A 19,738-nucleotide genomic window follows, 5' to 3' on the forward strand; every position below is an offset into this window, starting at 1 on the left:
AGAAAGTGGACTCCTCAAAATGCTAAGGACAAAAGGATTGGCTCAAGCTCAAAGCACAAGACTCTACATTTCATTTTTAGTGATCCAAGATCACATTGAGTCCATAGGAAAAGCCAATACTATTAAGAGGGGATGAGGTGTTGCTTAATGAGGTTCTTGCTCAAAGTTCTTAGTGATATGCTCCACAACCCTCAACCACTTTCTCATATCCGAATATATCACAAACCAAAAGTCAAACTCGGCCCCAAAGATTTGATCTATCCGGCGCCACCGACTTTACTTGACATTGCCACTACCACAAACCCTAGTCTTTTCGGTCTCACCGAGAGGGATCTCGGTCGCACTGAGATGGGATTGTAATCTCTCTCTTTCCCTTCGTAACGTTTCGGTCGAACCGAGATGAGCGATCGGTCCCACCGAGATTGCAATGCAAACTCTATGTTTCCCATTCGTAACGATTCGGTCCTACCGAGAGAGCGAATCGGTCCCACCGAGATTGCTTGACCAACTCTCTGGTTAGTCTATTACCAAAATGGGTCTCACCGAGTTTGTGTAATTGGTCTCACCGAGATTACGTTATGGCCTAACCCTAATGATATCGGTCCCATCGAGTTGACATGTCGGTCCCATCGAAAACCCTAACGGTCACATTATGAACTAAATCGGTCTGACCGAGTTGTATGATTCGGTCCCACCGAGTTTGGTGATTTGTGTGTAACGGTTAGATTTTGTGTGGAGGCTATATATACCCCTCTACTGTAGCGACCAGACCTCAAACAGTCTGATCTCTGTGCTCCGGTGTCATCCCTGGATCAGTAATGCTGACACCACACAGTACTCGAAGGATTTATATCAGAGTAGCAATCACACACTTATTACACCGAGTGTCTCAAAAGAGAACTTATTACAATAAATATGGCTTAAGGCCATCTAATAACGATAACAACGGAAGGCTTGGAAGATAAGTGAGTCCATCAACTCCAACGGCATCACTGAGTATAGAACCACGACCTAAAACTCCTCAATCATCGTCTGAAAAGTCTGCAACATTAACGTTGCAGCCCGAAAATGGGTCAGCACATGGAATATGCTGGCAAGGTAACACATAGAGAGTAATGGAATGCAACAGCTATACTATATGCATATTTGGCTGGTGGAAAGCTCTATGGTTACAGTTTTTGCGTAAAGCCAATTTTTCCCTACTTCAAAGGAATAAATTTAATTACTATCATGGTGGTTGTTAAACATTGAGAATGGTTGACAGCATTCTCAATCCCAATTAAGTAACATCATTAAAAACCCAACAAAATTAACTTTAGAGTAACATGTTGAGATTCACATGATAATCCAGGTACTAGATACTCAAGATTGTCCATAACCGGGGACACGGCTAACCATGATTAGTTTGTTACACTCTGCAGAGGTTTGCGCACTTTTCCCCACAAGACTCGATCGCCTCCGTTGGATTTCTCGCACTACATGGTGTTTGAGAAACGGATGACCGAGACATAGTCTTTCAGAAGCGCTAGCACCTTACGATCGGGTAGACCGTACCACCTACATCCCCTACAACTGCTAGTCTACCACTGTAAGAGTTCGCACAACTTAATCAACTATGCCAGAGCCCATAATGGCTTGTGGCTCCACATGGAAGTTTCTAGTTTGAATAATCTCATGATCCCTTTGAGCTTGGGTGGCGGTCCAAAAGAAAAACAGGCAAGTCCTGGAATACCCAGGTGCCTCAATCCACCTAGATGTGTGTTTAGGTTGCCACCTTAGATAAACCCTTAATTAACAATCTCACATCTGTCATGGATATCACTCACCCAATCCACGTCTACTAGCATAGCATGGCATAATAAGTAAACATAGAAGTAACTCCCAAAGGTTTGATAATAAACAGGTAATAGGTACTACCTCATCTACTTCCCATCCCACAATTTAATTAGATCCTAATCATGCAATGTGTGAGGATTGATCTAATGCAATAAAACTGGGTTGTAGAAAAGGTATGATCAAAGTGTTACTTGCCTTGCTGATGATCCGCGAAACCTAGAGATTCAAAGTAACAGGCGGCGCACTTCGGGTATTCTATCGCAGACAAACAAACAAGCATACAATAACTACTCATCTAATGCACAAGTAAAACTCAAATAGAAGATCTAACCAGAAAGTTCAACTTAAGAACCCTGGTTTGCAAAAAGAATCAAATCGAACGAAGCAAAAAAAATCAAACGGCGAAAGAAAACAACTTCGTTCTGGTAATTTGGATCTAAGGCAAATTTTACAGTAGCAAAAACTTGTTTAAGTTGATTATTCGGAAAGATGGTTTCGAGACGAAACTCCAGGCGCTTGAATCGCCTGATTCCGATAAACGAGCGAAAAGTTATACTAAAACGAAAATCGGATCAGAAATCACGATCAGAAAATAACCACGGAAAATCCGACGAAAAAGAAAAACGACGAACAGAATTTTCTTTTAAATGGCACGGATTTCGAGGGAGGCGAACCTCGGGCGACGCGCGGCTCCGGCGGTGACGGTGGCGGCGGCGGGGGGGCTGGGCTAGGGTTAGGGTTTCGGCTGGGGCGGCTGGGCTCTCTCGGGCCCCGGGGCGGCGGCTTATAAAGGCCTCGGCCGGCGGTGTCCTGGCCGAGTACGGCCCATAGTCGGTTCCGCGTTTTTTTTTAAATAATTACGCTCGGAAGAAAAATAAAAAGAAATACTAAACGGACTCCAAAAATCACGAAATAAATTTTCCCGGGTTTCTAAAATCAAGCCTGATAAAGTGAACATTTATCTGGGCCCAAACTACAACTTTGAAAAACGCGCATTTTTCCTAAATTCAAATAAAAATACCGAAAAACTCCGAAATAAATCTTATTTGATTTTTTTATTAAATCCTCAATATTTCTATATTTTGGGAAAGTCATTTTATTCCCTCTCTCATATTTTTGGAATAGAAATAATTGATGATAAAATAAATAAAATCAAATGATCCTGTTTACAAAATTTGAGGAAACTCAAATATGTAAATAACGAAATCCCCAACTCTTTCCATGGGTCCTTGAGTTGCTTAGGATTTTCTAGGATCAAAACCAAAAGCAAAATAAAACATGATATGCATGATGACCTAATGTATAACATTTCAAATTGAAAATTTGGGATGTTACAAACCTACCCCCTTAAGATGAACCTCGCCCTCGAGATTCGGGTTGGCTAGAAAATAGGTGAGGGTGGTCTTTGAGCAAATATTCCTCTCACTCCCAGGTGGCTTCATCCTCCGTGTGGTGGCTCCACTGAACTTTGCAAAACTTGATAACTTTGCTGCGAGTAACTCGGCTGGCAAACTCAAGAATCTTGACTGGTTTCTCCTCATAGGTCAAATTGTTATCCAACTGAATTGCTTCCAATGGCACTGTGTCTCTCAAAGGTATGTCAGCCATCTCCGCGTGACACTTTTTCAACTGAGAAACGTGGAACACATCATGAACTCCTGTCAATCCTTCTGGCAATTCCAACTTGTAAGCCACTTCTCCCATACACTCCAAAACTCGATATGGCCCTACAAATCGTGGCGCTAACTTCCCCTTAACTCCAAAGCGCTTAATCCCTCGAAGTGGGGATACTCGAAGATAAACTTTGTCTCCAACTTCGTAAACTGTCTCCTTGCGTTTAGAATCTGCATAGCTCTTCTGCCTGGACTGGGCTACCTTGAGCCTATCGCGAATCAACTTCACCTTCTGTTCAGACTCTTTAATCAGATCTGGTCCAAAAAAATGACGGCCTCCAACTTCGTCCCATGACAACGGTGTCCTACACCTCCTTCCGTACAGAGCTTCGAAAGGTGCCATCTTCAAACTGGTCTGATAGCTATTATTGTAAGAGAACTCTGCATATGGCAAATTATCGTCCCAACTAGATCCATAATCTAGCGCACAAGCTCTCAGCATATCCTCCAAAATCTGATTGACTCTCTCAGTCTGTCCATCTGTCTGCAGATGAAAAGCTGTACTAAATTCTAGCCTAGTACCCAAAGTCTCATGCAACTGCTTCCAGAACTTTGAGGTAAACTGGGTTCCTCTATCTGATACGATGCTCCTCGGAACTCCATGCAAACATACGATCCTGGTCATGTATATCTTTGCCAACTTAGCACTGGTGTAAGTGGTCTTTATTGGGATGAAATGAGCTACCTTCGTCAATCGATCAACTACAACCCAAATCGAGTCATAGCCTGAACGAGTTCTTGGTAATCCCGTGATAAAATCCATGCCTAGCTTATCCCACTTCCATTCGGGTATCGGCAATGGTTGCAACAATCCTACTGGCTTCTGATGCTCTGCATTTACTCTCTGACATACGTCACAAACTGCTACATACTCCGCAATATCCTTCTTCATTCCGGTCCACCAGAAAATATCCTTCAAATCCAAATACATCTTGGTATTTCCTGGACGAATCGAATACGGTGAATCATGTGCCTCTTACAGAATCAACTTTCTGATCTCCGGGTCATTGGGTACATAAACACGGTCTTCAAACCATAGGGTGTCGTGCTCATCCTCACGAAATCCTTTAGCTTTTCCTTTGCTCAGTTTCTCCTTTATAGCGGCAATCTCTTTGTCAGTTTTTCTGAGCTTCTCTGATTCTATCAATCAAGGTTGACTGAATTTCCAATGCTGCTACATAGCCTCTCGGAACTATTTCCAAACATAGTTCACGAAGATTTTCTGCTAACACCTTGGGTATTTCTCCCGTCATTAACGTATTGACATGGCTCTTACGGCTTAATGCGTCGGCTACTACATTAGCCTTCCCGGGATGATAATGCAATCTCATATCATAATCCTTGATGAGCTCCAACCATCTCCTTTGTCTGAGATTTAACTCCTTCTGTGTGAAAATATACTTCAAACTCTTATGATCCGTGTACACCTCATAATGGTTTCCAATGAGGAAATGTCTCCATGTCCTCAATGCATGCACTACGGCTGCTAACTCCAAATCATGCGTGGCATAATTCAATTCGTGAGGCTTCAGTTGTCGTGAAGCATACGAAACAACTCTCCCTTCCTGCATAAGCACTGCTCCAAGTCCTCGACGTGAAGCGTCGCAATACACCTCATAATCCTTGGTTTGATCTGGCAAAATCAACACTGGTGAGGTAACCAAACGGTTCTTCAACTCCTGAAAACTTGCCTCACACTCCTCAGTCCATTTGAACTTAGTATCCTTCTTCAACAACTCCATCATAGGCTCCGCAATCTTTGAGAAATTCTCAATAAACCTCCGGTAGTATCCTGCGAGTCCCAGAAAACTCCGGATCTCTCCAACTGTTGTTGGGGCTTCCCACTTGGTCACGGTTTCAACTTTAGCGGGATCTACTGCTATACCTTCTCCGGATATAACGTGTCCGAGGAATCCTACTTCCTTCAACCAAAACTCACATTTGCTGAACTTGGCATATAATTGATGTTCTCTGACTTTCCAAGTGCCAAATGCAAATGCTCCTTATGTTCCTCTTCATTCTTTGAATAAACCAGGATATCATCAATGAACACTACGACGAACTTATCCAAAAACTCCATAAACACTTTGTTCATCATGTTCATAAAATAGGCAGGCGCGTTAGTCAGTCCAAATGACATAACGGTATACTCATATAGTCCATATCTTGTGGTGAATGCTGTCTTAGGTATGTCCTGCTCTCGAATCTTCAACTGATGGTACCCTGATCGCAAATCGATCTTGGAAAACACTTTAGCTCCTTGCAATCGATCAAACAGATCATTGATCATTGGTAGCGGGTACTTTGTTTTTGATTGTTACTTCGTTCAATCCTCGATAATCAACAACCATCCTTAACGATCCATCCTTCTTCTCTCCTAATAGTACTGGTGATCCCCAAGGCGAAGAACTTGGGCGAATGTAACCTTTTTCCAGTAACTCCTTAATCTGCTTCTTAATTTCCACCAAATCTTTTGCGGGCATCCTATATGGTCTCTTTGATATTGGCCCAGTGCCTGGTAAAAGCTCAATCAAAAACTCAATGTCTCTATCCGGTGGCATGCCTGGCAACTCTTCGGGAAATACATTAGGAAAATCCTTCACCACTGGTACTTCCTCCTGCACAACTCCTGATAAGGAATTTACTTGTGTCCTGTTTGGCACATGCCGGGATACATACTTGATCCTTCTGCCTTCTGGTGTGGTAAGCAAAATTGACTTACTAGCACACTCAATATTCCCTTCATACTTTGATAACCAATCCATGCCTAATATCACATCCAATCCTTGAGATTCCAATACTATTAGGTCTGAGGGAAAAACATAGTTACCAATCCTTAATGGTAACCGATCACACCATAGACTAGCCACATACTCTGCTCCTGGCGAGGTTACTAACATGGGTGACCTAAGGGCTTGGGTTGGTAAGTTATACTTATCCACAAATCCCCTTGAGATGTATGAATGCGATGCACCAGTATCAAAAAGAACGAGTGCAGTAAATGACTTAACCAAAAACTTACCTATTACTGCATGGGGCTGAGCTTCAACCTCCTCCACATTAACGTGGTTCACCTGTCCCCTGTTGAAAGGGTTCGGCTTCTTTCCAGAACTTCCATTGCCATTTTGGCCTTCAGGACATTCATTTGCATAATGTCCTGGCTTCGAACACTTATAGCAAGTGACGTGGCTCAAGTCCTTCTTGGCTGGGGTTGATGGGGTGCTGCGGCTATGGCCATTGCTTCCTCCATTCCCATTATCATTCTTGGTGCCGTTGTGATTGTGCGAGCTACCTACTCCATGGGTATGCTGAAAATGTCCTCCCGGTCTAGGGGTAAAACGTGGCTTCTGCTGAGCTCCTGAATTATACTTTCCTTGTCCATACTTCCTCTTGCGGTTCTCAATTTGCTGCTGCTTCCCTTCAATCATAAGAGCACGATCTACCAACTCCTGGTAGTTGTTGAAGGTGGCTACCATCAACTGCATACTCAACTCATCATTCAATCCTTCTAGGAATTTCTCCTGCTTAGCTGCATCCGTAGCAACGTCATCTGGGGCATAACGTGCTAGCTTACTAAACTCCTCCACATACTGGCCAACTGTCCGTCCTCCTTGGCGCAAGTTATGAAACTCACGCTTCTTCATGGCCATTGCTCCTGCTGAAACATGGGCAGTACGAAAAGCCTGCTGAAACTGGTCCCATGTGACAGTGTCGACTGGGAAGGTGGCTGTGAAATTCTCCCACCAGGATGCTGCAGATCCTTCTAACTGATGCGCGACAAACTTAACCTTCTCCGCATCTGTGTATCCTGCTGTGGTCAACTCCCTAGCTATCTTGCGGAGCCAATCATCTGCTACTATCGGCTCGATGCTACTGGAAAACACCGGCGGATTCAGCCTAAGAAAACGGGCTAAGTGGTCAACAGGTGGTGGTGGTGGTGGGTTGTTGTTGTTGTTCCCCTGATTCTGATTCTGAACTAGCAACTGCATCGGGGTGTTCTGTTGCTGGATCAACTGGGTGAGCTCCGGCGGAAAGGCAAATCCGGGGTCACGTCTCGGAGGCATCTGAGGGTTTAGAAAAGATGAGATATAAGAATAGAGGGGGTCTAAAGAGAAAACACTACCCATATGCACATGAGGCAAAAGCAAACAATTCACTTCATTCAATCAAACAAAGGCATACAATCGATCTAGCTATCGCAAAAGTGCTCAGACTACTAAATTTACATGGTGGACTACTACTACTGATGAGGTGGTCTACTAAAAATATTCTACGGTTGTAGACTCCATGGTATCTGCTCCTGCTTCATCAACGTAGTCATCATTGCTACTATCTTGTTCCGAGTCGGTGCCGTCAATGATGATGTAGTCTTCCGGGCTAATCTCCTTGGGTTCCTCGTCTTCATCTACTGGTGTCGGGCCTCCCATAAATACTGCTAGCTTCATAGTTAGGTCGGCATTCTTATCCACCAATACTTCAATTTCTTCTTCATAATCTTCGCGTGTAGCCTTGAGTTCTTCCTCCAGTTCCTTGAATCTAGTCTTAGCCTTCTTCAGATCTATCATGTCGGCGCACATCTGATTCTCCTATCGTCGAATGTGCTGGTTTAACTCCTGGATAAAAGCTGCAATTGATCTATCTTTCCTGGTGCTGATCATCTCCCAGTGTTCATCTCGGCGCCCACAAATCTGGTAGATAGTATCCTTGAGATCCTTGCGGTAGACTTCTCCAATGCGTCCCATGGCGATGTGAGCTACCATACTCTTTCCTAGACTCCAAGTTGGTGCATCAAAAGAAAACTCTATGGGCTTAGTGACTGGCATGAACGTCCTTTCTGGAACTTGAACATGAATCATCCAGCGCTCTTCTTCAGGTAAAGTGGCGTTGTAGGTTCCCGTGAAGCTTGGTACTCCTATGTTCAGGTATCTAGTGACTTCCTTTAAGTGGCGCCCCAAAGGGTGTATCCTCATCTGGTTGGGTGAACTTGTTCCTTACATCCGCCATCCTAAAGAGTAGAAAAGATGAGAAGTCAGAAGAGAAGAGAGTGGGTAGTGATCTAGGTCTTTAGCTTAGTGGTCGTGTCCTACAGTCAGCGTGTGCTCTGATACCATCTCTGTAGCGACCAGACCTCAAACAGTCTGATCTCTGTGCTCCGGTGTCATCCCTGGATCAGTAATGCTGACACCACACAGTACTCGAAGGATTTATATCAGAGTAGCAATCACACACTTATTACACCGAGTGTCTCAAAAGAGAACTTATTACAATAAATATGGCTTAAGGCCATCTAATAACGATAACAGCGGAAGGCTTGGAAGATAAGTGAGTCCATCAACTCCAACGGCATCACTTAGTATAGAACCACGACCTAAAACTCCTCAATCATCGTCTGAAAAGTCTGCAACATTAACGTTGCAGCCCGAAAACGGGTCAGCACATGGAATATGCTGGCAAGGTAACACATAGAGAGTAATGGAATGCAACAGCTATACTATATGCATATTTGGCTGGTGGAAAGCTCTATGGTTACAGTTTTTGCGTAAAGCCAATTTTACCCTACTTCAAAGGAATAAATTTAATTACTATCATGGTGGTTGTTAAACATTGAGAATGGTTGACAGCATTCTCAATCCCAATTAAGTAGCATCATTAAAAACCCAACAAAATTAACTTTAGAGTAACATGTTGAGATTCACATGATAATCCAGGTACTAGATACTCAAGATTGTCCATAACCGGGGACACGGCTAACCATGATTAGTTTGTTACACTCTGCAGAGGTTTGCGCACTTTTCCCCACAAGACTCGATCGCCTCCGTTGGATTTCTCGCACTACATGGTGTTTGAGAAACGGATGACCGAGACATAGTCTTTCAGAAGCGCTAGCACCTTACGATCGGGTAAACCGTACCACCTACATCCCCTACAACTGCTAGTCTACCACTGTAAGAGTTCGCACAACTTAATCAACTATGCCAGAGCCCATAATGGCTTGTGGCTGCACACGGAAGTTTCTAGTTTGAATAATCTCATGATCCCTTTGAGCCTGGGTGGCGGTCCAAAAGAAAAACAGGCAAGTCCTGGAATACCCAGGTGCCTCAATCCACCTAGATGTGTGTTTAGGTTGCCACCTTAGATAAACCCTTAATTAACAATTTCACATCTGTCATGGATATCACTCACCCAATCCACGTCTACTAGCATAGCATGGCATAATAAGTAAACGTAGAAGTAACTCCCAAAGGTTTGATAATAAACAGGTAACAGGTACTACATCATCTACTTCGCAACCCACAATTTAATTAGATCCTAATCATGCAATGTGTGAGGATTGATCTAATGCAATAAACTGGGTTGTAGAAAAGGTATGATCAAAGTGTTACTTGCCTTGCTGATGATCCGCGAAACCTAGAGATTCAAAATAATAGGCGGCGCACTCCGGGTATTCTACCGCAGACAAACAAACAAGCATACAATAAGTACTCATCTGATGCACAAGTAAAACTCAAATAGAAGATCTAACCAGAAAGTTCAACTTAAGAACCCTGGTTTGCAAAAAGAATCAAATCGAACGAAGCAAAAGAAATCAAACGGCGAAAGAAAACAACTTCGTTCTAGTAATTTGGATCTAAGGCAAATTTTACAGTAGCAAAAACTTGTTTAAGTTGATTATTTGGAAAGATGGTTTCGAGACGAAACTCCAGGCGCTTCAATCGCCTGATTCCGATAAACGAGCGAAAAGTTATACTAAAACGAAAATCGGATCAGAAATCGCGATCAGAAAATAACCGCGGAAAATCCGACGAAAAAGAAAAACGACGAACATATTTTTTTTAAACGGCACGGATTTCGAGGGCGGCGAACCTCGGGCGACGCGCGGCTCCGGCGGCGACGGTGGCGGCGGCGGCGGCGGCGGGGCTGGGCTAGGGTTAGGGTTTGGGCTGGGGCGGCTGGGCTCTCTCGGGCCCCGGGGCGGCGGCTTATAAAGGCCTCGGCCGGCGGTGTCCTGGCCGAGTACGGCCCATAGTCGGTTCCGCGTTTTTTTTAAATAATTACGCTTGGAAGAAAAATAAAAAGAAATACTAAACAGACTCCAAAAATCACGAAATAAATTTTCCCGGGTTTCTAAAATCAAGCCTGATAAAGTGAACATTTATCTGGGCCCAAACTACAACTTTGAAAAACGCGCATTTTTCCTAAATTCAAATAAAAATACCGAAAAACTCCGAAATAAATATTATTTGATTTTTTTATTAAATCCTCAATATTTCTATATTTTGAGAAAGTCATTTTATTCCCTCTCTCATATTTTTGGAATAGAAATAATTGATGATAAAATAAATAAAATCAAATGATCCTGTTTACAAAATTTGAGGAAACTCAAATATGTAAATAACGAAATCCCCAACTCTCTCCGTGGGTCCTTGAGTTGCTTAGGATTTTCTAGGATCAAAACCAAAAGCAAAATAAAACATGATATGCATGATAACCCACTTCCAACATACATTTTCTGAGAGAGACCACCTACACTTGTGTTGATGTCAAAATACTTCATTCCAACCACATAAATCTTGATCTCTAGCCTTCCCCAAGTTGCTTTCCACTCAAATCATCTTTCCACCAAATCATATCCTATGAGAGAGAGTTGAGTGTTGGGGAGACTATCATTTGAAGCACAAGAGCAAGGAGTTCATCATCAACACACCATTTGTTACCTCTTGAAGAGTGGTGTCTCCTAGATTGGTTAGGTGTCACTTGGGAGCCTCCGTCAAGATTGTGGAGTTGAACCAAGGAGTTTGTACGGGCAAGGAGATCGCCTACTTTGTGAAGATCTACCCTAGTGAGGCAAGTCCTTCGTGGGTGATGGCCATGGTGGGATAGACAAGGTTGCTTCTTCGTGGACCCTTTGTGGGTGGAGCCCTTCGTGGACTCACACAACTGTTACCCTTCGTGGGTTGAAGTCTCCATCAACGTGGATGTACGATAGCACCACCTATCGGAACCACACCAAAAATCTCCGTGTCTACATTGCGTTTGCTCCCTCCAAATTACTCCCTTTACCTTCATATGCAATTGTTTTACATTCCGCCGCTATACTCTTAGAATTGCATGTGTAGGTTGATTACTTGTTTGTGTTAAGTTGCTAAAATCTGCCAAGAATTAAAATTGGGAAAAGGCTAGATTTTTATTTGGTCAAGTAGTCTAATCACCCCCCTATAGACATACTTTCGATCCTACAAGTGGTATTAGAGCTTTGGTCTCCATTTGCCTTGATTTCCATAGCTTTGGTGATCATAGCGTTGGTTTCACAACCTAGGAGAGTATGGCGTCTAGTGAGGGAAATTACCACCGTAGAGGTCCTTATTTTGATGGTACTGATTTTGCTTGTTGGAAGCATAAGATAAAAATGCATATTCTTGGACATAACCCCGCCGTTTGCGCTATTGTGTGTATTGGCTTGCAAGGTGAATTCTTTGATGGGAGGGAACCGAACCGTGAGGCTAGCGCGGAAGAATTGAAGGTGCTACATTACAATGCTCAAGCTTGTGATTTTCTCTTCAACGGATTGTTCCCCGAAGAATCCAACAAAATCAGCCGTCTTGAGAATGCAAAGGAAATTTGGGATACTTTGGTTGATATGCATGAAGGTGCCGACTCAGTCAAGGAATCCAAATTTGATGTGCTTCAAAGTCAACTTGACAAGTTCAAAATGAAGGATGGTGAAGGTGTCGCCGAAATGTACTCTAGGCTTGCTCTCATCACAAATGAGATTGTCGGCTTAGGAAGTGAAGAGATGACCGATAGATTCATCATCAAGAAGATCCTAAGAGCCTTGGATGGAAAATATGATATTGTGTGCACATTGATCCAAATGATGCCAAATTACAAAGAACTCAAGCCAACGGAAGTCATTGGAAGTATTGTTTCTCATGAGATGTCACTCAAGGATAAGGAAGAGCTTCACAACAAGTCAAGTGGTGCTTACAAAGCCTCATGTGATGCTCCCACATCATCAAGTGAGAAACAGAACTTCAATGAAGAATTGAGCCTAATGGTGAAGAACTTCAACAAGTTCTACAAGAGTAGAAGCAAGGAAAGAAGTTCCAAGTCAAGGTCCTACAATGACAAAAGATCTTCAAGTCGTGAACGTAATTGCTACAATTGTGGAAGACCCGGACACTACTCTAATGAGTGTACGGCTCCCTACGAAAGAAGAGAAGGTTCTCCCAAAAGAAGGAGTAGGAGAGAAGAATCACCACCAAGAGAGAGAAGGAGTAGAGATGACCGTTATGAACGAAGAACATCATGGAGAAGCAAGGATTTGGAAAGGAAGGACAAACCATCAAGGGGCTACACGAAACGAAGACATCAAGCTCACATTGGTGAATGGGTATCCGGCTCCGACTCCGACGATCACTCCGAGAGAAGTTATCACTCCGACTCCGAATATATTCAAGATGAAGGTGTTTTTGGTCTAGCACTTGTGTCAACCAACTCCTACGACATATTTGAGTCACCAAATGAAGGGATTGGAAGATGCTTCATGGCTAAACGCCCAAAGGTATCACACCCCGAGTATGTTGATTTCAATAGTGATGAAGATGACTTGCTAGGTGATGATGATTTACTTGTTGACAATTCTAGTGATGAAAACTATGATGAACTTGCTATTAATCATGCTAATCAAGATAAAACAAATGATGATGATAAGAAGGATATTGAGTGTCTAACTAAAGAGCTAAACACTCTTAAGTTAGCTCATGAAACTACCTTGGAAAATCATCGAGAGCTTTTAAAGACTCGTGAGAAGTTACACTTCGAAAAGCTCAACCTTGAGCAAGAGCATGGGTTCTTAAAAGCGATCAATGATGATCTTCGCAAGAAAAGTTCTTCTTACATTGCCAAGCGTTTACTTTTGACTACTTACATGCCACAAGTTAAATCTAGCAACAAGAGTAAGAAAGATTCTTCTTCTAGTAGTAACAATAATCATGCTAAACTCAATGATGTTGCTTCTAGTAGTACTATTGATTCCACTAATGATTCTCTTAGCCAAGTTACACTTGAGCAAGAAAATAGCTTATTGAAGGCAATTATAGAGAAAGGTGTTTACAAGAGCATTGCCGGAAGTAAACAATTTGAGGAAATTGTACGCAAGCAAGGAAGAAACCGGAAGAATCAAGGTGTTGGTTTTGAATGAAAGTTCAATGCCAATGGGGTTTAGTGGGAAGAATATCAATACCCTAAGACGAAATTTTTTCCTCAACAAGAGAAGTTTGATCCTACTTCTTTCCAAGAAACACAAGCTCAAGATAATCTTCCACCACAAGAGCACAAGCAAAAAGGCAAGGACAAGCTTCAAGAGGAGATTGATGCATTTGAAGAAGCTCCCAAAGCCTTTGTCAAGTGGGTTCCCAAGACTACATCAAGTTCTACTTCATCAAGTACGACTACAACTCCAAGGATTCCCATCAAGATGGTGTGGATCCCGAAGAAGAAGAACTAGAGAGTTCTTGAGGGTGACTCTGCCAACACACTTCACTCATATCATTTTGGCGAGGACAAGTGCAAACAACTTCCATATCTTGCACTAGTTCAAGGAGTCACAAACCCTCTTGTTGGTAAGACAAGGGACAAGGTAACCTAATGCATTCATGGACATCATCTCATTTGAATATCACTCTATGTCTATGGGTATCCTTGTTTGTTCCTTGTGGGACTAACCCATGTAGGTATTGAAAGTGCAACTCACTTCAAAGGATTGCTCCAAAGGATCTACATCAACATTGAGCATCTACATCTTCAACACCTACATGAAGTCATCATCGACAAAACCCAAGGTTAGTTCATCCCTCTTAAGGGGGGATATCACATCTACGGGGAGCTTTACTCTAATAAATTGAGCTAAAGCAACTCTAATGGTGTGAACAAAACAATGCTTTATGTAAAAGTGGCAACCCCGCTTGTGCCTAAACGATGAGTATGACCTACGATCAAATGTTCTCATTTGACTCCTAACTCAATATACTCATATATAGATGACCTAGTCATCGCCAAATTGCTTGATAGAGACTAGAGTGTTTGTGCATGGTTTGTCACATATTTCTTTTGCCATATAATTGTGTGAGCATGTTGGTTGCATATTTTACTCATTCAAGGACATCCATTTGTTGCTTTGATTGTTTGGCTTTTTCTCTTTTGCCAAATGGATGGACAAGAATGCCTAAGAACTCCCTCTAGCTATCTATGCTTTCCTCGTCTCAAACTCTATTCATGCTACATCATAAAGTTTGATCAAGTCAGATTCGAACCACTCTGTGTGAGGAGCACTCGGAGTCCCCGATTCGTCATGGACTTAAACCTCCAAAACCTCTTTGTGCATTTCGGTATGACCGAGTCATCCATTTCGGTCACACCGAGATCACTAAGTTGATCTAAGTTTTCAATCTCGGTGCAACCGATTAGAACTTTTCGATCACACCGAGTTGCAGTAACTGCTCACAGTTTTACATCTCGGTGCCACCGAGTTGTTCCACTCGGTCACACCGACAGGGTCAGGTTATACATACTGACGGGTCAAATTTTGGAAAATTTTCCGAAACCTTTCACCCGTGCGTGACTGCCTCCTCGGGTCTCCGGATCATCCTCTCGCCGCCAGTGACCTCCTGCCGCTGGTCTCCGTCGCCGTCAACGGCAATCAGCCCCGCCGTTGCTGCCTTAGCAAGTTCACCGCCAAAGTAGGGTATGAACTTGATCTTCGTGCTATTCCTTAACTCCTATTCGTAGCACATTGCTTTGCCATGATTCTTGCGACGTACGAAATCATCCTGTCCAGCGAAAGCATCCCGTAGATTAGATTTGATTTGAAAATTTAGGGTTAGGTCTCCGCGGAACTCATCTCGGACCGGCCGAGTTGTAGAAATCGGTCTCACCGATTTGGCTTAGGCCATTGCACATGTGTTTTCGGTCTGACCGAAAATTGCAAATCGGTGTGAGCGAGTTTGATTCTCTGTGAAACCCTAGCAGTCTCGGTGCCACCGAACTATGACTGGGTCTGACCGAGTTCACTAGTTTAGGTTCCAAAAGCTGCTTCGGTATCACCGAGTTTACAAATCAGTAGATCCGAAATGCTTTCTGTGAAGAACTAAAACTAAGTTTTTAAGTCATCTGTTTTGCAAAAATTCTGCACTTTGTGATGCTCATCTACTCTATCCCATCTACAATCTATTCACAGGGTCTGCTGACAGTTTGCTTGCAAAATGTCTGATCAAAGTGACAGCCAGAACAAGTCTGAGGAGCAGGTTCATATGAGTGAGGGCACTAGTCCCTCTAGCACTTCTGATGAGGGCAGCAGGAGCACACCAAGCAACTTGCCCAAGGCAGCCACCATAACAAGGAAGAAGAAGACCTCAGATTCTGAGGATGAGGATTATGTGGCTGTTGAGGAAGAAGTCAGCTCCAAGAAAAAGGTGCTGAAGAAATAGTATGGCACAATTGCATCAACTAAGCCTGGATTGCACAAAAAGGCCCCTACCAAGAGGGTGCCAACCTTAAAAGTTAGAGCCTCAACTGCTGAAACCTCTAAGTCAACTGGAGAGGCTACTGGAGAAGGAAAGAAAGGAAAAGAAAGGGTCAAGAAGACCACTGCCAGAGTACTTGGTAGATCCTCCATTATGAGAGATTCAGAAGAAGAGGAGGAGGAAGAGGATGCTGCACCAGCTCCTAAGGCTCAGAAACTTATGGAAGATGCAATCAAGTCAGGGGCTGCTCCATCTAAGCCCAAGTTTGCTCCCAAGGCTATTTCTCATAAACCCCCAAAACCCAAGAGGAACACCAGGAGTATACCTGCCGAGGAGAAGAACAAGGCCCCAGTGCCTGAAGCTGAAGAAGAAGAAGATGATGATTCTCTTGACTTGAGGAAGTTGAAGCCCAAAATTCCTGACCACAATGATTCTCACCCAGTCGCTGAGGACATGCACATCAGGAAAGATGCAGGACTGAGGTTGTGGAGACAGTCTGATCCATATGCTGTTAGGAGGAGGACTGTAGTTGACTACAAGTTCCACGCAAAGGAACAACAAGATTTCTATGAGACAATTCTGCTTGACAAGAAGCCCATAGTGTGTGACATGAAATGGGTGGACTGGGAGTTCATCCGGGAAAATAAAGATCACTTCCCTGGAGTGTATGATAGCTTTAAGGCTTGTGGAGTAGATGAATTCGTTGGACAAAAGCTCACCAAATGGAATGATGAGTTGATCATGTAATTCTACTCCACTGCCCACTTCTATCCAGATGGGGGGATAGTTTGGATGTCTGAGGGTACTAGGTACCAGTCCATAGTTGACGAATGGGCCAAGCTAATCAATGCCCCAAAGGAACATGAAGATGACTTGGATGTGTATGCCACCAAGAAGAAAGTCCACAACTCAATGGCAAACATGTACAAGGAGATCCTTGATAAGGCTTTAGAAACACATAAGTTTGGATCTGTACACTATCTGTTGTCTGGTCTGCCTACCATTAACTGGATCTTAAGGCACACATTGCTACCCAAGTCAGGAGATCACAAGATGATCTGAGGACACTCCATCAACATGCTGCAAATTTTTTATGTCCCCCAGAAGTTCAAAGTTATGAGCTTGATTGTAGAAACGATTAAAAGGATTGCTGCTGATCAAAAGAGGAGTTGTGGATATGCTCCACATATTCAGGAGCTCATCAACTCTAAAATGGGCACATGGACTTACTTTCTAGACAAGGAGCATCTACCTCTATATCCTGAGTTTGAACACAACACTGTTGTGATGAATGAGGAAGAACCATCATCAGCTCAAGTCCAGGAGAAGAGAGCCAAGGAAAAGGTTGAGAAAGCTGTCGAGATGCCAAGTGTTGAAGAGGCATCTCGAGTCTTCTCGAAGAGCAAGCAAGATCAATTAGGCTATCTGATTAAAGCTACACTGAGGATTGAGAAGGGCTTGTCCACCCTGACTCAGAATCAGGAGAGCCTGGAGAGGATTGTGGAAACAAAATTCTATGATCTTGATCTGAAGGTGACTGAGATTCAGACTGTAGTTGAGCAGCTTCAGGAGGAAGCACAGGAGATGAGAGGAAAAGCAACCACTTATGCTTTTAAGCGTGTGCCACGAGGTCCAAGGTCTGCTGCAGTGCCAGTCTCAGATGCTAGAGCTTCAGTGTCAGCACCAGCAGCTACAGCTCCAGTGCCACCTCCAGCACCCATTCCATCAGCTCCAACTACTTCATCGGAAGCCTTCGTCCTTGGAGTTCTATCTACACCACCTCACGAAGACCAAGCTTGAGAGACGTATAGCACTATGCATTTTCAAACTTTTTGGTAACTTGTTGCCAAAGGGGGATAGATATGTATAGATCATAGGCTTCGAGAGATAGTGTCTTGCTTTTTATATCTCTTGCTATTTTGGTTGAACTACTTTATTGTGTGCTTGTGTGAGATACTTTATGTCCTTGTGAGATACTTATATGATCATGTGGTTGATCATATGCTACCTTAATGTTTGGTTGAATGATGCTATCCTTTATATTCCATATATGATCATTCACTTGCTTGGTGATGAGTGCATGCTTTTAATTTCTATCATTTTGAGCGCTCCACCAAGATGTATGTGACATGGAAGAGTAACCCATGATCCTAATCGATTGTGCATTTGCATTCAAAAGCAAATTTTAAATAATGCACAAATTTAGGGGGAGCTCTTGCTTATCACATACTTCTTAAAGCGACGATGTTTTTCAATCTTATAATCATTTATCGAAGCTTTAATCTATATGTTGTCATTAATTACCAAAAAGGGGAAGATTGAAAGTGCAACTATCCCTGGGTGCTTTTGGTAATTCCTAACAACATATAGCTCATTGAGCTAATGCTACTTGAAGATAAATATTTCAAGAAAAGCTCAGTGATTGGCATGGCATGGATTAGAAAGTGGACTCCTCAAAATTCTAGGGACAAAAGGATTGGCTCAAGCTCAAAGCACAAGACTCTACATTTCATTTTTTAGTGATCCAAGATCACATTGAGTCCATAGGAAAAGCCAATACTATTAAGAGGGGATGAGGTGTTTCTTAATGAGGTTCTTGCTCAAAGTGCTTAGTGATATGCTCCACAACCCTCAACCACTTTATCATATCCAGATATATCCCAAACCAAAAGTCAAACTCGGCCCCAGCGATTTGATCTATCCAGCGCCACCGAGTTTACTTGACATAGCCACTGCCACAAACCCTAGTCTTTTCGGTCTCACCTATAGGGATCTCGGTCGCATCGAGATGGGATTGTAATCTCTCTGTTTCCCTTCATAACGTTTCGGTCCAACCGAGATCAGCGATCGGTCCCACCGAGATTGCAATGCAAACTCTCTGTTTCCCTTTCGTAACGTTTCGGTCCTACAGAGAGAGCGGATCGGTCCCACCGAGATTGCCTGACCAACTCTCTGGTTAGTCTATTACCAAAATTGGTCTCACCGAGTTTGTGTAATCGGTCTCACCAAGATTACGTTATGCCCTAACCCTAATGATATCGGTCCCACCGAGTTGACATGTCGGTCCCATCGAAAACCTAACGATCACATTATGAACTAAATCGGTCTGACCGAGTTGTATGATTCGGTCCCACCGAGTTTGGTGATTTGTGTGTAACAGTTAGATTTTGTGTGGAGGCTATATATACCCCTCCACCCACTCTTCATTCATGAAGAGAGCCATCAGAACATGCCTACACTTGCAACATACATTTTCTGAGAGAGAACCACCTACACTTGTGTTGAGGTCAAGATACTTCATTCCAACCACATAAATCTTGATCTCTAGCCTTCCCCAAGTTGCTTTCCACTCAAATCATCTTTCCACCAAATCATATCCTATGAGAGAGAGTTGAGTGTTGGGGAGACTATCATTTGAAGCACAAGAGCAAGGAGTTCATCATCAACACACCATTTGTTACCTCTTGAAGAGTGGTGTCTCCTAGATTGGTTAGGTGTCACTTGGGAGCCTCCGTCAAGATTGTGGAGTTGAACCAAGGAGTTTGTACGGGCAAGGAGATCGCCTACTTTGTGAAGATCTACCCTAGTGAGGCAAGTCCTTCGTGGGTGATGGCCATGGTGGGATAGACAAGGTTGCTTCTTCGTGGACCCTTTGTGGGTGGAGCCCTTCGTGGACTCGCACAACTGTTACCCTTCGTGGGTTGAAGT

This window comes from Triticum urartu, chromosome 2A (assembly GCF_056163025.1).
Source record: "Triticum urartu cultivar PI428250 chromosome 2A, HENAU_Tu73, whole genome shotgun sequence".
Taxonomy (NCBI): Eukaryota; Viridiplantae; Streptophyta; class Magnoliopsida; order Poales; family Poaceae; genus Triticum; species Triticum urartu.